Source organism: Tamandua tetradactyla, chromosome 11 (genome assembly GCF_023851605.1).
Source record: "Tamandua tetradactyla isolate mTamTet1 chromosome 11, mTamTet1.pri, whole genome shotgun sequence".
Taxonomy (NCBI): Eukaryota; Metazoa; Chordata; class Mammalia; order Pilosa; family Myrmecophagidae; genus Tamandua; species Tamandua tetradactyla.
Genome location: NC_135337.1, coordinates 49,257,197 through 49,274,749, shown reverse-complemented (window position 1 = coordinate 49,274,749; position 17,553 = coordinate 49,257,197). Strand labels below are relative to the sequence as shown.

Sequence of the window (17,553 nt, the reverse complement as noted above, 5' to 3'; positions counted from 1 at the left end):
TCTTCTGCTGACTTTTTACTCTGTTGTACTGGTGGCTCTTAACAGCCACACCACCATTCTTGCCATCTTGCTGATAAATGGACCTGATATTTCTCTCCCTACATTGTTCAAAGAAGCTGTGTTATGAGTTATGTGTTATGAGTCCTGTTTCAGAAGCTATATGGTGGAGGCTGTGCTTCATCCCTGGCTGCACTAAGCTTTTAACACTGGATTCTGAACCACTCAGAGCCTTGAGACAGGATGTGATCAGGACAGCCTTTTGGGATGAAAATTTTGACTTTACCAAATTAAAGAACTAATGGGATATGGTAATATATTCTCTTGATTTTTGAATTAGGTGGAAATTGACATCATTTGTCAGAAATACACTGGGGATGAAAATGAGGCAAAGTTTTAGGTGCTGAGCTATGTACCAAATACCCTCGCATCGCTTTGTAAAATATGAACTTCAAAGAGGCAGATTTGTCTTTGAAACCCATGGGAGCCACGTAAATGTGAACTGACTCCAGTTGCCCTCATCATCTACGGAATTTATTTATCTTTTTTAGAGCATGAGTCTTCGGTCAATTCGCTTATTTGCTTCTAGAAGCCAGCATGATTATCATAATTCTCCTTTTCATTAAATAACCCACTCAGCCTAACATGGGGACATTCATCTCTTCAATAAATGACGTGCCTATGTTAAAAATTCCTGTGCTGTAAAAAACACAAGAATCATGACAACAGAATAATTTGCACCATCTGATCCACCTTGACATTTCCCTGCTAGTAGGAAACTTTCTTTTTCTTTTTCTTTTTGCTTTTAACATAGAAGAATGAATCTTAAATTCTGTAGGCTACATAATCATGCCCATGGGCCTTCTCTTTTCAATGCATCCTGCCCCCATAACTAGTTTTCTCTATAAGTGATGTTAAGTATGCAGAAAGCCAATTAGGAGATTCCACTTAGGATTTCTTCCCTTAACTGTTTCTCAAGGCTTATGTGGCATAAATGCTAGAAAAAGTTGTTAGTGAGTAATAATAAATTCTGCATTGTCTCTTCAGTTTCTTACCTCCATGCCTTAATTCTAACTGGCAAACCTCTGCCTGCCATCTCACAGGTAGAGATTCAGCCCATTCCTCAAAGCTCAGTCCAAAGGCCATTTCCTCCATTGCTATTTGTCCTGCTCTCCTACTTAGAAGTCATTTCTCCTTCCTGTGAATTATTTTAGCATTTTATATGTACTTCTTCCAAGTCACTTTTTAATATGTGCGTTCTATTATGGTGTTTCGGTTTCCTAAAGCTTCCAGAGTATAATATACCAGAAATGGATAGGCTTTTACAAAGGGGATTTAGTAAATTACAAGTTTACACTTCTAAGGCCGTAAAAATGTCCAGATTAAGGCATCAACAAGAGGATATCTTTACCCAAGTCATATCCAAGGTTTCTCTGCCAGCTGAGAAGGTATGTGGCTGGCATCTCCGGGTCCTTTGCTCCTGGATTGTGTTTCTTTCAGTTTCTTGATTTCAGTGACTTTCTATGTCAGCTCTCCAAGCATTCGCACATGTCTGTGTCTAGGCATCTGCTGTCTGTGTCAGCTCTTTTAAAGACTCCAATAAACTAAATAAGACCCATCTTGAATGAGTGGGGCCACATTTCCATGGAAATAATCTAATCAAAAGGTCCCACCCATAATTGAGTGGGTCACAGTTCCATGGAAACCTAATCAAACGATCCCACCCACAATACATTTGCACTCACAAGATTGGATTAAGAGCATGGTTTTCTAGGGTACATAAAAGTTTCAAGCCAGCACATATGGTAATAATAATAATAAACAATTGTACAGTTCTTTGTATTTTACAAAGTCTATAAGCACATTAGTCTATTTAATCAATAATCTCCTGAACTTGGCTATTTCTTCCATTTTCAGTTGAGAACATTCAACAAGTGAAGCACAGAGAGGTTAAGTAGTTTGTTAAATGCCACACAGCTGGCCTCCATCTTCTCACATCAACTCCATTCCTTTGCCAACTATATCCATTTGTTCTCAAATCATGAAATGATCTTAGATAAGTGCTTTACTAAGCACTTCTCTGTGCTAGACATTCTTCTAAATCATTTATATAGATTAGCAGTCGTTGTTATAATAGCTAACACCTCCTTGCCAGATACTCACTTAGTATTTAAGTATTTAAGGCAACCTTATACAATAGGTATCATTATTATTCCACTATTTACAAATGAGGAATACAGGGGATGGAAAACTTAAGTAACATATTCAAGATCAGATAGCTGCAGAAGGCCACTGGAAACTTCATAGTCTTTCCAAATAGAATCAGTGAAAACATTGTAAAAACTCACAAATGCAAGAGGCCCCCCTTCAGCCACCATTGCTGCAGGAGTGGGTTCTCCGTCTTGCAGAAGTGCATTCCACGGGCAGAATCTAAAGGGCATCCAGGACCCAGTGACTGGAAGCATGGGAAGGGTGGTTTTAGTTTCTCAGCCCCTATCTAAAGGGTGAGGGAAGAGCATGTAAGGGGGTGAAAATGAACCCTGAATACCAATAGAGAATACTGATGTAAGACCATTGGGCATTCCTTTTGCTATAGACCACGTTAAGATGATCATTGAACGTTTAGTCACTCGGAAATGCGGTAGTATCACCCAACCACTGAGGAGCTGAATAACCTCCCGGTTTGGTGTCTTAAAGAGCTAGCCTGTTCATGAGTAATGTGATTAAGGACTGAGGAAGAAGTACGTGTTTTCTGCAGCTTATGAGGAGAAGTTTATGCTACTTTTAATGAAAAATTAAACAGGCAAACAAATGCCCAGAGGGTTATATCCAGATGCATTCCTATTGCAGTCATTCAGTGGATATGTAGCTATCCAAATTCTTCCTTAGTCCTTTAAATTACTAAGCAATGACTGAATAGAACTTTTGCTCCCTTCTTCCTGCTCAAACTCTACTTCATTAGCCTTCATTTTTATCCAGAAACAGCATTTCCTCAGTATTGTTCAACTGATCTATTTAAAATCCTAGGTAGAGTGCCTTCAATTCCCCATCTCACTCATCTCGCCAATTATTTGCAGGTTCCCATTCTGGTAATGGTCTGAGCATGAAAATGTTCCATTGCAGTATCTTTGCCACAACTATCAACTGATGAGGACAAGTCTGTTCTGATGAGAATGTGTCTCCAGTGAGTCCTTATTCGAAAAGTGTTGACTCCTTTCATTGGGAATAAATGCAAATGTGCTCAGTAGAGATTTATTTACCCAAACGAGGGGCAACTTAAGAATTACTAGTTAATAATAGCTCTACCTGTCAGTGTATTGTGTCTTATCTGAGTATTCCTCTCTTTTTATGAAGAGACCTGTCTAGAATAGCTTATGGGTTTTTCTCCCTCAAGTATGCTTTCACGAAGTTTCTCAGAAGATTGATCGAAACACAGGGATTTCAATCCATGACATGCTTTTAATCAGCTCCGATTTGTTAAAATCATTAGTGTTACAAATTTCTTTGTAGTCTCAATTTTCCTTACCCGGAGTTAATTTTGTGGCCGTGTGTTAGCGTGGGTAGGGCGTCTTCCACCACTCCATGTTTTTAATGGAGCTTGCCAGGGTTAATGAGAGTGGGAATCCCAAAAGAGAAAACATGGCATTTGGTTCAGACCTGTGGGAGCTGAACCTGCTAGAATGCTCTTCTGGGGATTTCATCACTAATCTGCCAACAACTGGAATCTGCATCCTATTATTCCTCTTCACTGAAGCCGTGAAATATAGTGTCCTTTCTTTATCCAGTCATTTTCCTTTTCTCTCGTCTTCTGAGTCATGAAACATTTAGAAAAAAATGGGAGTCGGCAAGTTGTGAGATTGACTTTCCTATATTCACCCTCATAGTGTTCAGGTTGAGATAAGGTATTTAATGTCACTATAGAAAAGTGTTGATACCACTTCCTCGGAAAGAAATAAGGCCATGATGAAGCAGGTGTTCACCATGTATAGCCTGTGCTAAGTCTTTTGGGGTAGTCCTGGGGGATGTGGTTGAGTCATTTACAGAGTTAGAGCCTGCGTTGTGGGAAGTCCATGAGTAGCCTTTAAGGTGGCCTGTTGGTCTAGTGTCTCTGACATCTGTCCACTTCTTCTGGATTCATCTCTCATTGCACCCCCTCTCTGTGGTGCCCAATGCTTTGGCCATTCTGAATCATTTTGAATTCCAGATACACAAAATATTTCAGGCCCTTATGAATTTTCTGCTACCTGCCCCTCCCTCATTTTCCAAGTGAACTACTTACTTTTCTGGCCCTGTTGGTCTACCTACTTCCTCTTAGTGTGATGTGTTGCTAGTATAACCTCTCTCTATTTCTATCAGAGCATCTGTAACAACTTATTGCTATTACTTGTATACAGAGCTGCCTCCCTCTCATATTATGTTTTCTTAATGGTAGGACCATTTTTGCATCTCAAGTCCCTTCCATTTCCCTCCTGACAGTAGTGGAGCATCTATTCAGGAAGAGACTTATCCAAGATATTTTTTAAGTATGTGAATTTAAATGTAGTGCTCATTTCAACCCTAATAGAGAAACAAAGATAGTTTTTTTCCAGAAATGTGGGTCTCCTCAGTTATGGTTCAATGGGTATGAACATTCAGTAAGATTAGTACTTCAGTTTTGGATTGACTTTTATAAAGGGGATTTATTAGGTTATGAATTTACAGGTCTAAGGCCAAGAAAATGTCCAAATTAAGGCATCCAGAGAAAGACACTTTAACTCTGAAGAAAGGCTGATGGCATCTGGGGTTCCTCTGTCACATGGGAAGGCACATGGTGCTGTCTGCTAGTCTCCAAATGACTCTCTGGGCATTATTTTTCTATTTTATTTTAAAAATATTTTTATAGAGAAATCTTTACACACATACAGTCCAACCATATTATACAACCAGTGGCTCACAAAATCATCACATAGTTGTGTGTTCATCACCATGATCATTTTTAGAACATTTGCCATCACTCCAGAAAAAAGAAATAAAAAGAGAAAAGAAAAAACTCATACATACCATACATCTTAGCCCTCCTTCTCATTGACCACCAGTATTTCAATCTACCCAATTTTTTTTACCCTTTATTCCCCCACTATTTATTTACTTTTTATCCTTACATTTTTTTTTTTTTACTCCTCTGTCTATACCCTGGATAATAGGAGCATCAGACACAATGTTTTCACAATCATATGGTCGCATTGTAAAATCTATATAGGTATACACTTGTCTTCAAGAATCTAGGCTACTGGAATACAACTCAACAGTTTCTGGTACTTCCCTCTAGTCACTCCAATATACCATAAATTAAAAATGGATATCTGTATAATGCATAAGAATAAGCTCCAGGATAACCTCTCAACTCTGTTTGAAATCTCTCAGCCAATGAAACTTTATTTTATCTCATTTCTCTCTTCCTGCTTTTGGTCAAGAAGCCTTTTTCAATCCCATGATTTCAGGTCCTGTCCCATCCCAGGAGTCCTGCCCCACATTGTCAGGGAGAGTTACACCCCTAAGAGTCAGGTCCCATGTAGTAGGGAGGGCAGTGAGTTCACCTGTTGAGTTGGCTTAGAGAGAAAGGCCACATCTGAACAACAAAAGAGTTTCTCTGGGAGTGACTCTTAGACATAATTATAAGTAGGCTTAGGTTCTCCATTGTAGGAATAAGCTTCACAGGGCAAGCCTTAAAATTGAGGGCTCAGCCTATTGAATTGGTTGTCCCCACTACTTGTGAGAATATCAGGAATTCCCCAGATAAGGAAGTTTAATATTTTCTCCTTTCTCCCCAGTACCCCAGGGGAACTTTGCAAATATTTTTTTATTCTCTGCTCACATTACTCTGGGATATATGGGGCATCACAGTAACCTGTACAAATTCCAAATTCCCTGTACTTATGGTGTTCAAGTAAACTGATTATAGAAGTTAAATTAGATAATGTGTTACCCAGCACATACATTTTGAAATAAATAGACTTCTCTCCCTTTGGTCTCACACATAAGTTGAAGTCTGAAAATATGGGCCATGTCATCCTTTACAAAATATTCTGATTTACCTTAGTCCTATCCAGATCAGCTTCATTCATTTCTCTATTTGAAGTCTGATCACTTTTTCAGCTTTCTTAACAGTTGCTGAATAGGGTAAGGCGACTTTCAGAGCTTCAGTGCTCTAACTCAGAGTCTCAGGTGTTGCATAAATACCTGAAGTTTCATGAAATGACTGGGTTATATACAATATCTCAGGATTTACAAATAACAGTTATAACTTCTAAATATGTGTGACTGCTGTAGGACCCTTTACAATAGACCCCAACCTGATAACCCATGCTCTCAACTTCAATTCTCTGAGTTTGTATATTATAGTTAGTCCATATGAGTGAGGCATGATAATATTTGTCTTTTTGTTTCTGATATTTCATTCAACATACTGTCCTTAAGGCTCATTCACCTAGTTGCATGCCTCACAACTTCATTCCTTCTTGCAGCAGCTTAGTAGTCTGTTTTATGTATACACCACAGTACACCCTTCCATTCCTCGTACCTTTAGACCAACTTCATCCATTGTGAATCACCATAAACACCAGTGTGCAAATGTTCATTTGCGTCCCCGCTCTCAGTTCTTCCAGGTATATACCTAGCAATGGGTTGCAGGATCATATGGCGTTCTAGTTTGCTAGCTGCTGGAATGCAACACACCAGAGACGGATTGGTTTTTAATAAAAGGGGATTTATTTTGTTAGTTTTTCAGAGGAAAGGCAGCTAACTTTCATCTGAGGTTCTTTCTTATGTGGGCAGGCTCAGGGTAATCTCTGCTGGCCTTCTCTCCAGGCCTCTGGGTTCCAACAGCTTTCCCCAGGGTGATTCTTTTCTGCATCTCCAAAGGCCTGGGCTGAGTTGCGAGTGCTGAGATGAGATGAGGTGTGCTGAGCTGCTTGGGCTGTGCTATGCTGAGTTCTCTCATTTAAGCACCAGCCAATTAAGTCAAACGTCATTCATTGCAGCAGGCACACCTCCTAGCTGACCGCAGATGTAATTAGCAACAAATGAGGTTGACATACCATTGACTCATGTCCCAGCAACAAACTAGGTGCCTTCACCTGACCAAGTTGACGACTGAATCTAACAACCACATATGGCAACCCCACCCCTAGCCTCCTGTGGAACCACCACACTGCCCTCCAGAGGGGCTGCACCTCTCAGCTTCCCTACCAACAGTGAATAGGTGTGTAAAACTAAAACAGTTTTATTCGCACATCATACAATCCAACCTAAGTAAATCGCCATGCCTTTGACACCATAATCTATATGAAGACATTTGCAAGGAATCCATACCTCTCTCCTATATCCCCACTGGCTGAAATTTAGTTTTGGCATAATGCCTTTGTTACATTTAGTAGAAGCATATTATAATGTTACTGTTGACTATAGACCCCCTAGCTTGCATGACTGTATTTTTTCCCTGTATACCATACCATTTTCAGCACCTTGTACTATTGATACTCATTTGTTCTCCCTCTTGCAAAAGCATTTTTATATTTGTACATTTAATCACTGTCATTGACCACTCTAGATTTTGAGAAGCTATATAGTCAAGTCTTTTTCTTTTATCTTTCCTTCTGGTGTCATGCATGCCCCTAACCTTCCTCGTTCAACCATATTTATATTCATCTTTGTTCAGTGTACTTACAATATTATGCTGTCCTGAAAGAGTATTGTGCTATCCATTTCTGGATCTATACACTCAATCTTATTGAATATTCTGTACTCCTTTAGCATTAAATGCCCGTTCTCTACCCCCTTTCTACCTCCTGATAGCCCTTGCTCAACTTCAGTTCTCCAAGTTCACTCATTAATGTTAGTTCATATTAGTGAGACCATACTGTATTTGTCCTTTTGTTTCTAGCTAATTCCACTCAGCATAATTTCTTTAAGGTTCATCTATGTTGTTACATGCTTCATAACTTTATTCTGTCTTTCAGCTGCATAATGTTCCATCATCTGTATGTACCACAGCTTGTATAGTCACTTGTCCATTGATGGACATTTGGGCAGTTTCATCTCTTGGCAATTGTAAATAATGTTGCAATAAACTTTGGTGTCCATTTGTGTCTTCCCCTTTAGTGCCTCTGAATCTATACCTAGTAAAGGGATTGCTGGATCATTTAGCAATTCTATACCTACCTTCCCAAGGAACTGCCAAACTGCCTTCCAGAGCAATTGCTCCATTTTATATTCCCACCAATGGTGGATAAGCGTGTCTCTTTCTCCACATCCTCTCCAGCACTTGCCATTTTATGTTTTTGGTTTTTTTGATAATGGCCATTCTAGTGGGTGTCAAGTGATATATCTCATTGTGGTTTTGATTTATATTTCCCTACTAGCCAATGAAGTTGACCATCTTTTCATGTACCTTTTAGCCATTTGTATTTCCTCTTCTGAAAAGCATCTGTTCATGTCTTTTGCCCATTTTTAAATTGGGTTGTTTGTCTTTTTGTTGGTGAGTTGTAGAATCTCTTTATATATTCGGGATATTAAACTCTTTCCTGATATGTGGTTTCCAGATATTGTCTCCAACTGCATAGACTGCCTTTTTACTTTCCTGAAAAAGTTCTTTGGTGCACAAAAGTGTTTAATTTTGAGGAGATCACATTTATCTCTTTCTTTTTTCATTGCTTGTGCTTTGGGTGTAAGGTCTAGAAAACCACTTCCTATCACATGATCTTTAAGATATGTCCCTACATTCTAAACTTTTATGGCCTTAACTCTAATATTTAGGTTTTTGATCCATTTTGAGTTGACTTTTATACAGTGTGATTTGGATCCTCTTTCATTCTTTTGCATATGGATAGCCAGTTCTCCAAATACCAGTTATTGAAGAGGCTACTTTGTCCCAGTTGAGTCAACTTGACCACTTTATCAAAGATCAATTGTCCATAGATGAGAGGATCTATTTCTGACACTCAAATTGATTCCATTGGTCAATATAACCATCTTTATGCCAGTACCATTCTGTTTTGACTACACTGTAGTTTTGTAATATGTTTTAAAGTCAGGTAGTGTGAGACTTTACACTTTATTTTTATTTCTCAAGATATTCTTAGCTATTGGGAGCACCCTGCCTTTCCAGATAAACTTGGTTATTGGTTTTTCTATTTCTGCAAAGTAAGTTGTTGGGATTTTAGTTGATATTGCATTGAATCTGTAAATCAATTTGGGTAGAATTGATATTTTAACTATATTTAGTCTTCCAATCCATGATCAAGGTATACCCTTCCATTTATTTAGGTCTTCTTTGATTTCTTTTAGCAATTTCTTGTAGTTTTCTTTGTATAGGTTTTTTGTATCCTTAGTTAAATTTATCCCTAAATATTTGATTCTGAACTCTCTCCAAAATTGTCTCTTCCTTAAAGAGACCCCAGCAAGGGGATTAAGACCCACCTTGAATGGGTGGGATCGTATCTCAATGGAAAACCATAATCAAAAGTCCACCCAATAATAGCTCTGGACCTACAAGATTGGATTTGAAAAACATGGCTTTTCTGGTGGTAAATAACAGTTTTGAGCCAGCACAATTGGCATTTCATAAAAATCAAAGGAAATTGGACCAGTGATTGTAATATCTGAAGGCAGATTTCAACTCAATATAAAGAATAACTTTCTGGACATTGAAACTGTTAAATGAGTGAAAGTATTTGTACTAAGACTTATAGGGGTGTTATCATTTATATTCCTATTTTGGTTTAGAATAGATGCTTAGGATCTTTTGAATCCTAAGATTCTATTTTTGTTTTTTTAATTCAGTTACAAATATTACTAGCTTTTAATAATTTACAGTTATGATTTTGACAGCCATCAATTTATCTAGAACTTAATTTAAAATTTTTTTATTATTCAAAGTCAAAGAGAACATTACTTTGGGGGGTACACGGGTGGTTCAGTTGTAGAATGCTCACTTTCCAAACAGGAGACCTGGGTTCAATTCCCAGACCATGCACCTAAAAAAAAAATTACTTTTTGCCTTACTTTTAATGAACCTAACTGTCCTTGTTTTTTCCTTCCACGCCTTATCTATATATATAAATAAAATTTGTAAGGCATTTTTAAATGTCTTTCGATTCATATCAGCAAATACTTGAATGATGGAAGCAATAGGGGAAACAAAGAAGATATGATAATGATTATAATAGCTAACATTTATCAAGTTCTTTCTAGCATTTTACATGTAGGAACCAGTTTGTTTCTTATAAGAATGCTGTGGTAGGTACTATTTTCCTCTTTTACAGATGAAAACACTGAGTCTAATTAATTTGCCCGATATCACATAGCTAGTTGGTAGAAAAACTTGAGCAATCTGGTCTAAAATCTAAACATGTAACCAATAAGGAGTATAACTTCTTAATGAATAAATTTTTAAGATACCATCTCTTAATGTCAGAGATAATCCATATAGTAGAATTATCTGTGTTTATTATACACTGGACAATACAGTCTATGCCTCTACTTATTTATTCCAAAAATTTCTTCTATATAGTTTTTCTGTGTTGTTATTCCATCATTGGCCAACCAATCTATGCTTGTCTTATTATCTGTAACATTTATGACTTTCTAGGCTTACTATCTTATTATATATCTTTGGTTTGAACTCATAAGAATGTGATTCTATCTCCATGATTAGTTGATTAAGTTCCCTGAAACTTTTCCATTTATGTTTTGCCTTTTGTAGAAACCACATAAGTATGCAAAAATAAAATAAATCAACCCTTTGGTTTGGATTTAGTCACTTGTTCACGTTATTGAATGTGTACTCTATGCGGTCTGTTACCAAGGAGGAGAAAGAAGATATGTACATTCAATAAAACAGTAAGAGGTACCTTATGAGAAGTACAAATAAATTGGTAGGAGATAAATGAAGGGAAATTACCAATCACAGAAGTGAGATTCCCCTATACCCCTTTCCTAGGGTCTTGAATTTGTATTAGAGCCAGTCATCACAGGAATTATCTCACTGTTGTCAGGTAACAGGATTCACCAAATGATTCTTCCCAAACTTGACTGACAGATTCCTTCAGTGAGCACACATGAGTCCTTGGAAAGTATAATTTAGATACGTGATTCTTAAAATTTAATTTGCATTAGATTCACATGAAGAAGTAGGTGAATTAATTTACACCAGTTTCTGGGCCTCAACTTCAGGGTTTCAGATTTAGTAGATCCTAAGATGGGTTTTGAGAACTTGCATTTCTAAAGTTCAAGGTAATGTTAATGCTTCCGGTGCCGGGACCCGAGTTTGAGAACATACAGGTTTAGAGCCGAGGCTGGGTCACAGGTATTTATATTTTTAGAAAACTCCAGTGGTGATTCAAAAGTGTACCCAGGAGTTACCAATGTTCATGTATTACCCCGGCTTTTTCAAAATGCTTGAGTTGATACCATTCAATCTTAGGGCTTTCTCTCTACTGATGTTTTCAGTTTGATCTAAACACTCTCTGCATTTATTGTTGTTTGCTAAAAAAATTGTACCTGCTTATTTCAAAAGATCTTTTGGGGATAGAACTCTGCCTGAGGTCTACCTCAAGAGCAAGCAAGTAATTCATTGAGGCTTTTAATACTTGCTCTTCCAATCATGTTTTCTGGTGACCCCACATTGCCCAGTAGATAGTAGATGCCTAAAGAATGTTTAAGTGACTATCTCTTAGAATAATAATTAATAAATTCTGCCAGGTCAGACTGTCTGACCACATCACTTGAACCATGCTGGAATATCAATTTCTGATTTTAAAAAAAAAAGGTCAATATATTGATCTAAGAGAGCCAAATAAAATTGTTTTCTTCTTCCTTGCTATTTTAATTTTTTTCCAATTTGGGCTCAGCTAGCAGCACCACAGTTGAATGGGCTGCCTGGATTTTAATGACTCCTATTTCTAGCAAGGATAATAAGCTAGTCTGAAGGCCAGGGTCACACTCTCAAGCCTGCCGGACACGAGGCAAAGATTAAAATGCTGGTGCAGGCCAAGAAGCCTAGGAGGAAACTTCAATTTCTCACTGTGCATTTCCTCAGAGTGCCATTAGCTTACCAAGAAGAACACAGGGTGGATTGCATTTACATGAGGGAAGCAAAGTAGAGCTCGGTTATTTTGAATTTCTTGACATCGTTTCAATTATCTGTTGGAAGAATAGAACTTTGATCCAAAGCATGTTTCTTAGTGTTGTATAATTCCTTGTGTATGCACTGAATGCCCCAGTTGGAGCTGGATATACCAGGCACAGAATATTTCCTAGTTTTCCCTAATGATTGTCATGAAACACCTTAAATTTACTTTATAGGTGAATTCCAAGACAGTAGTGTAGAGATCTTTGCTTTCCAAAAGTAATTTTTCTTAGCATCCATTCCATGCCATTAAGGGAGTTTCACCAAAGACTGCATTGAAAGGTTCAAAGCAGCCATATTCTTATTTGATCTTCATTAGAAGTTTGTGAGATAATCATCAGGGTATTGACCCCATCATATAGATGAAGAAACTGAGTCACTAAAAGTTTAAGTGACGCGTCCAAACTAATCAGCTCGTGAGTGGTGAGGGCTGCGAGGATGTCACGAGTTTTCCCAGGATCATTGCCCGTTTCCCAACAGGGCACAGCTGGCCCCTCTGAAGATTTTTCATCCCCATTTGCTGATGAAAACAATACGAGCAGAGAAAAGGCGAGTCATTGTGTGAGTTTATTCAGGGACCCCTGTCTCCTGGACAAAAACCCACCTCCCCCCCCCCCATGCCAAGAGGATTTGTTACTAAGCCCCTACCGCTGTCTCGTTTGGTTTGCCTCCTGTTTGGGAACAGCAGCTGCCTTAGCACAGCCCCGGCGTCCTCCAGATGAGCTCAGGCCGCTGCTGCCTGAGTGCAGACCGGCAGACTCGCTTCACGGGCCAAAGAGGACAGCTGCGTTCTCCTCTCCGCCCTGATTGTTCAAATCTGTTTGCGGCTGGAGGGCTGACGGGTCTGTGTCTGAGCTGCCCGCCTTCCTTTCACCCAGGTCCGCTGCCTCCTGTGGCTCAAGCAGCTGACGGCGGGAGAGCGGCGCTGTCATTCCCGCGTTCCCCAGGCACTCGCTGCTGCTGTGTCAGCAACTGGATGCTGGCCCGGGCGCCGCAGGACTCCCGAGTCTGGAGCCTGCAGGCCCAGAGGCAAGAGGGCTGCCAGATGTGCGTACGAACAAATGGCAGGAGCTGCCGTGCAATTACAGAGGCACAGAAATAAGTCAGAAAATTACCTCTCCCACTGGGTTTGGAATCTGGGCTAACTGAGGCAGCAAACAAACTTCTGTTTATGTGAGAGGTGCAAACGATGTGCTTCCATTCAGGGGTGTCCTCTTGGAATGAGGCCGTTCAAAAGGGTGAGAAGTTAAAGCAGTTCCTCTGGTATTTGGTACCTGAAATGTGGCGCTGGTAAGAAATGCAGAATCCCAGCCCCCAGCCCCAATGTATGCATCCAAATCTGCATTTGAACACAATCCCCACGGGGTTTGCATGTCTGAGGTGCCCTCCCCTTCAGAACACGAAGGAATCTGGGGGCACACTTCCTGTGTATAATTGCCATAGTGTAAGTTGGTGACATCTTATGGCCAGCTCCCTTTGGTACTGGGGGTGGGGTAAGATACACCCTCTCCTCCTTTGTGGCCCAGCATGACATTTCCAAAGGGCTGTGAGGTACGTTCCCGGACTTGGAGTTCGCAGTGCAGGGGTCCTGCGAGGTGTTGTCAGGCTAGTCCTGGCGCCCTGTGGGCCAAGTGTGGAGCAGCTAGTTAGCATATTGCATTCTCCACGCCGAAAAGCCAACAGCTGCCCTGGGTGGGGGAACCGCACAGCTAATGGAGGCACAGCATACTGAAAATGATGTTGTGGCTATTAACATTTTTATGGGTGGACTGCTAGGCAAAGCTGAGGGAGGGTATTACTCTTCTAGGATTAATATAGTTAACAAAGAGTCTGCCAGGAGAGGAGGCTTTTGCTGATAAATATAATTCTGCTGTTGATTTATCTAGTGATGGAGACTTGAAATTACAGGAATCAATGTGTATGTGAAAGCCATTGTCGTTTGGTTAATTATGTTTTGCCAGCAAAATGGGGAAGCACTTTATACTTGGTGCAGCCTAATGAATTTCAGCCAGCATCCTGTACTGTGAGAGGGCCTTGTATGAGCAGACCAGGAGAAAGACTCCCAGAGTCCAGCTTCTTGGACACTTCATGCATCCAGAGGCTCGGCTCGCCAGTCCCCTTGTTCTTGAGCTGTGGTGTTTGCAACTGGTAGGTCTGCTTCCTCTAGAGCGGTGATTCTCAGCTGGGGTGATTTTACAACCCCCTTCTCCCAGGAGACGTTTATCCACATCTGGAAGCATTTTGGTTGTCATACCCCAGGTCGGGGGTAGAGTAGGGAGAGGCAAGGGTTAATGCTAAATATCCTATAATGTGCAGGACGGCCCCTTGGCTCACTCCCAACCAAGAAGTATTGCTACAAAGTATCAGGAGTGCTGAGGTTGAGAAACCCAGCATTAGAGCACCCTTGTCTGTGATTCACACCCGAATAAATGGGGCCAAGTCCATATTTTGTGTGTTGGCAGATAAAGAAGTTAGATCTATGGGGGTCACAGTCATCTAGGATTATCTTCCAGGGTATGGACCCAGGATGGAGTCAGGGTGAGCGTACGGCATGTGAGGCAGGGATGGGGTTCTCAGGCCACTGCCACCTGTGTGGAGAGGCCTGGCACTGTCACTTGGTAATGATCCTGTCTCTGGGATCATCCTCAGCCTTCCTTTCCCTATTTCCAGATGACCCATCCCTTGGTTTGGAAGGCATAACCTGTACTGCAGTCTGGGCTCTGCTGTTTACTGAGTGACCTTGAGTGTGGCAGGCAGAATAATGGCCTTCTAAAGATGTACACTTCCCAATTTCTGGAACTCATGAATATGTTACCTTGCATGACAAAAGGAACTTGTGCATGTGATTAAGAATTCTGGATTATCCAGGTGGAACCAATGTAATCACTGTGGTCCTTATAAGTGAAAGAAGGAAGCTGGAGGTTCAGGGGGAAGCCAGCATTGCTCACTTTGAAAATGGAGCAAGCGGCCATGAACCAAGGTATGTGCACAACCTCTAGGAGGTAGAAAAGGCAAAGAAATAGATTGTCTCCAGAGTCTCCAGAAGGAATGCAGTGCTTCTGACATCTTCATTTCATACCAGTAGGATCTATTTCAGTCTTCTGACATCCAGGACTATATGATAATAAATTTGGGTTGTTTAACCACTAAGTTTGTGGTGATTTGTTATAGCAGCAATAGGAAACCAATACCTTGAGAAGGTTATTTTTTCTCTTGAATGTGCCAGTTCCTCTCAACTGTAAAATGGACTCAATCATTCACTTATTCATTCAACAATTATTTATTTAGTACTTAACTATGAATCTGCACTATTTTTGGCACTTGAGGTAGAAGAGTAAAGCACAAAGAACATGCCCCTGTTCTCATGGAGCTCGTAATCTCATTACAGGAGGCTGATAATAAATTATAACAATGCATAAAAACATACGTGATAAGAGGTGATGAGTGCTATGAAGGACAATGAGGGAGCTGCGGTTACAGGTCTTTCTCATGAGACATTCAGGAAAGATGCTGTGACATTCCAGCAGAAACCTGAAGGAAGGGCATGAGAATGCTGTGCAGATATCTGAAGGAGGAGTGAAATCAGCAGAAGAAACAGCAAGCACATACCCTGAGCTTAGGAGCTTGCTCCAGAGATGCAAAGAACAGCAAGGGTTTGGGGTTGGGGGACATTGTGGAACCTAATAATAATTACCTTACAAGGCTGTTATGAGAATTCTGGAACAACATACATGAAACTCTTTGATGAGCCTCAAAGCCCTGTGCAGATATTATTCATCATTGCTGTAGTACCTACAAGTGCCTTTGAGGGACTGCCAAGCAAATGTTAGATTGACCTTCAGTTTTTTATCTATAGAAAAATGAAGAGAAAAGCTGCTGGGTTGAGGTCCTGGAAACTGTGCACTGAGGCCCAGAAGTAGGAGTATTTCCCCAATATGGAGTTGATGGTGATTCCACATGTGTCCTTCGGAATAGCAAAACTTTTGGTGGTGGTAAAGGATGAGTTGGTTGGATGGGAGATCATTGCCAGCCATACCGCGTAGTCTTCTGTGGTCATGGAGATAGCTCCCCACAAGCCCAGCATGGCTCAGAGCAGTCCACTTGGCTCTCCTGAGGGCACATGGCCATCCTGGGACAGAAATCATGGAGAAATGTAATGACCTTGACTCCTGCCTGGCCAGGGCCCAGAGGAGGCATTTAGGATAACCTCTTGCAGCCCAGCCCCTTCCACAAGTTCTGCCATAGGATGAAATTGAAATATTTGAAATATAATCTACACACCTCTTTTTCCAAGGCACATGCTGAAATGGTCTAGTTGTAATGTAAGGCTGAGAAAATAAAAATGCTGGAATGTTCCACGTGGCTTCGTATTTGGGAATGAGGCTTTTCTTGGAAGCGGGGGTGGGGTTTGGAGGAGCGTCAGGGTGTGAGGCACCCAGAAAGTTTTCAGAAGCTAGCGCTGGCCTGTGTGCCTACCGCGTAATACCTTAGGCTTTAGGAGTTTGTTCAGTGCATGTTGTATCCCCGATCTCACGATGACCAAGGCAAGGTCATTGATGTATGTGTATTTCATCTTGTATGCTGAATGTGTATTGATGTATGTGTATTTCGCCCTTTGTAGCTGGAAACTGTTTAAATCATTAATTTGATTATCATGTTAGATTATTTTTTCTAAAATGAGTTTTTCAAAGTCAACTTTTTGATAATAAGAGAAGTAAAATATCTTCAGAATAAAGACTAATGGGTGTGCTTTCTATTCCGAGTGAGGAACTTTTTTCTTTTCAAACCCAAAGTAACAAAAGTAAAAATGGACAGCCTCAGCCATACCACTATTTTCAAAGTAGAAGTCTTTTACATTTATAAAACCTGTACTTTTATATCAGTTTTTTTTTCTGCTATCTGGCCGGACTTTAGAAGGAAAGGTAAAGGAAGGCTAGGCAAGATGAGAAACTCCGCATCAGGAGAAATGGAAATTACAGTGTCAGGTCAGTGTTTGCTCCAACTTCTGTGAGAGCTGAAGCCGTATCCTAGAAAGCTCGGGAAGTAGGCCAAACCAGAAATAATGCAGGCACACAGCCAGAACGAAGAGCGAGCAGAACTCTGAGGAACTGTGGGATGTCAAATAGCGTTGTGCAGGCAATCTCCTCGGTCCTCAAGGTCACAGCAAACTCCTGTCTCGCTTCTCTTTTCTTCCCCTCAACTCTGAAGCAAAACCCTACAGACGACAGAGGGGAGTGAGCGCCAACAAGCCCGCCTAGATTTAAAGTTCTTTGATATTCTTTGGCTTTTATTTCCTTAAAGCCTTGATAGCGTGTTAATGTCATCGAAAGGCAGGCTTTCTACAATAAATGTGCTGGGAAAATTAATTGTGAAACAGATTTTTAAGGAGA

General features: G+C 40.4%; 1 protein-coding gene across 3 annotated transcripts in view; it reads left to right on the top strand.

The window, feature by feature from the left end:
• ST6GALNAC3 (ST6 N-acetylgalactosaminide alpha-2,6-sialyltransferase 3) overlaps positions 1 to 17,553 on the top strand; it is a 563,629-nt gene that overhangs the window by 259,545 nt on the left and 286,531 nt on the right. Inside the window, exon 2 of one of the 3 annotated variants that reach the window (XM_077120579.1) lies at positions 3,075 to 3,181. The exons of the other annotated variants lie outside the window; for them this stretch is intronic. The gene's annotated coding sequence lies outside the window, so the exon portion shown is untranslated. The remainder of the gene's footprint in view (positions 1 to 3,074; positions 3,182 to 17,553) is intronic. 3 annotated transcript variants of the gene reach the window in all.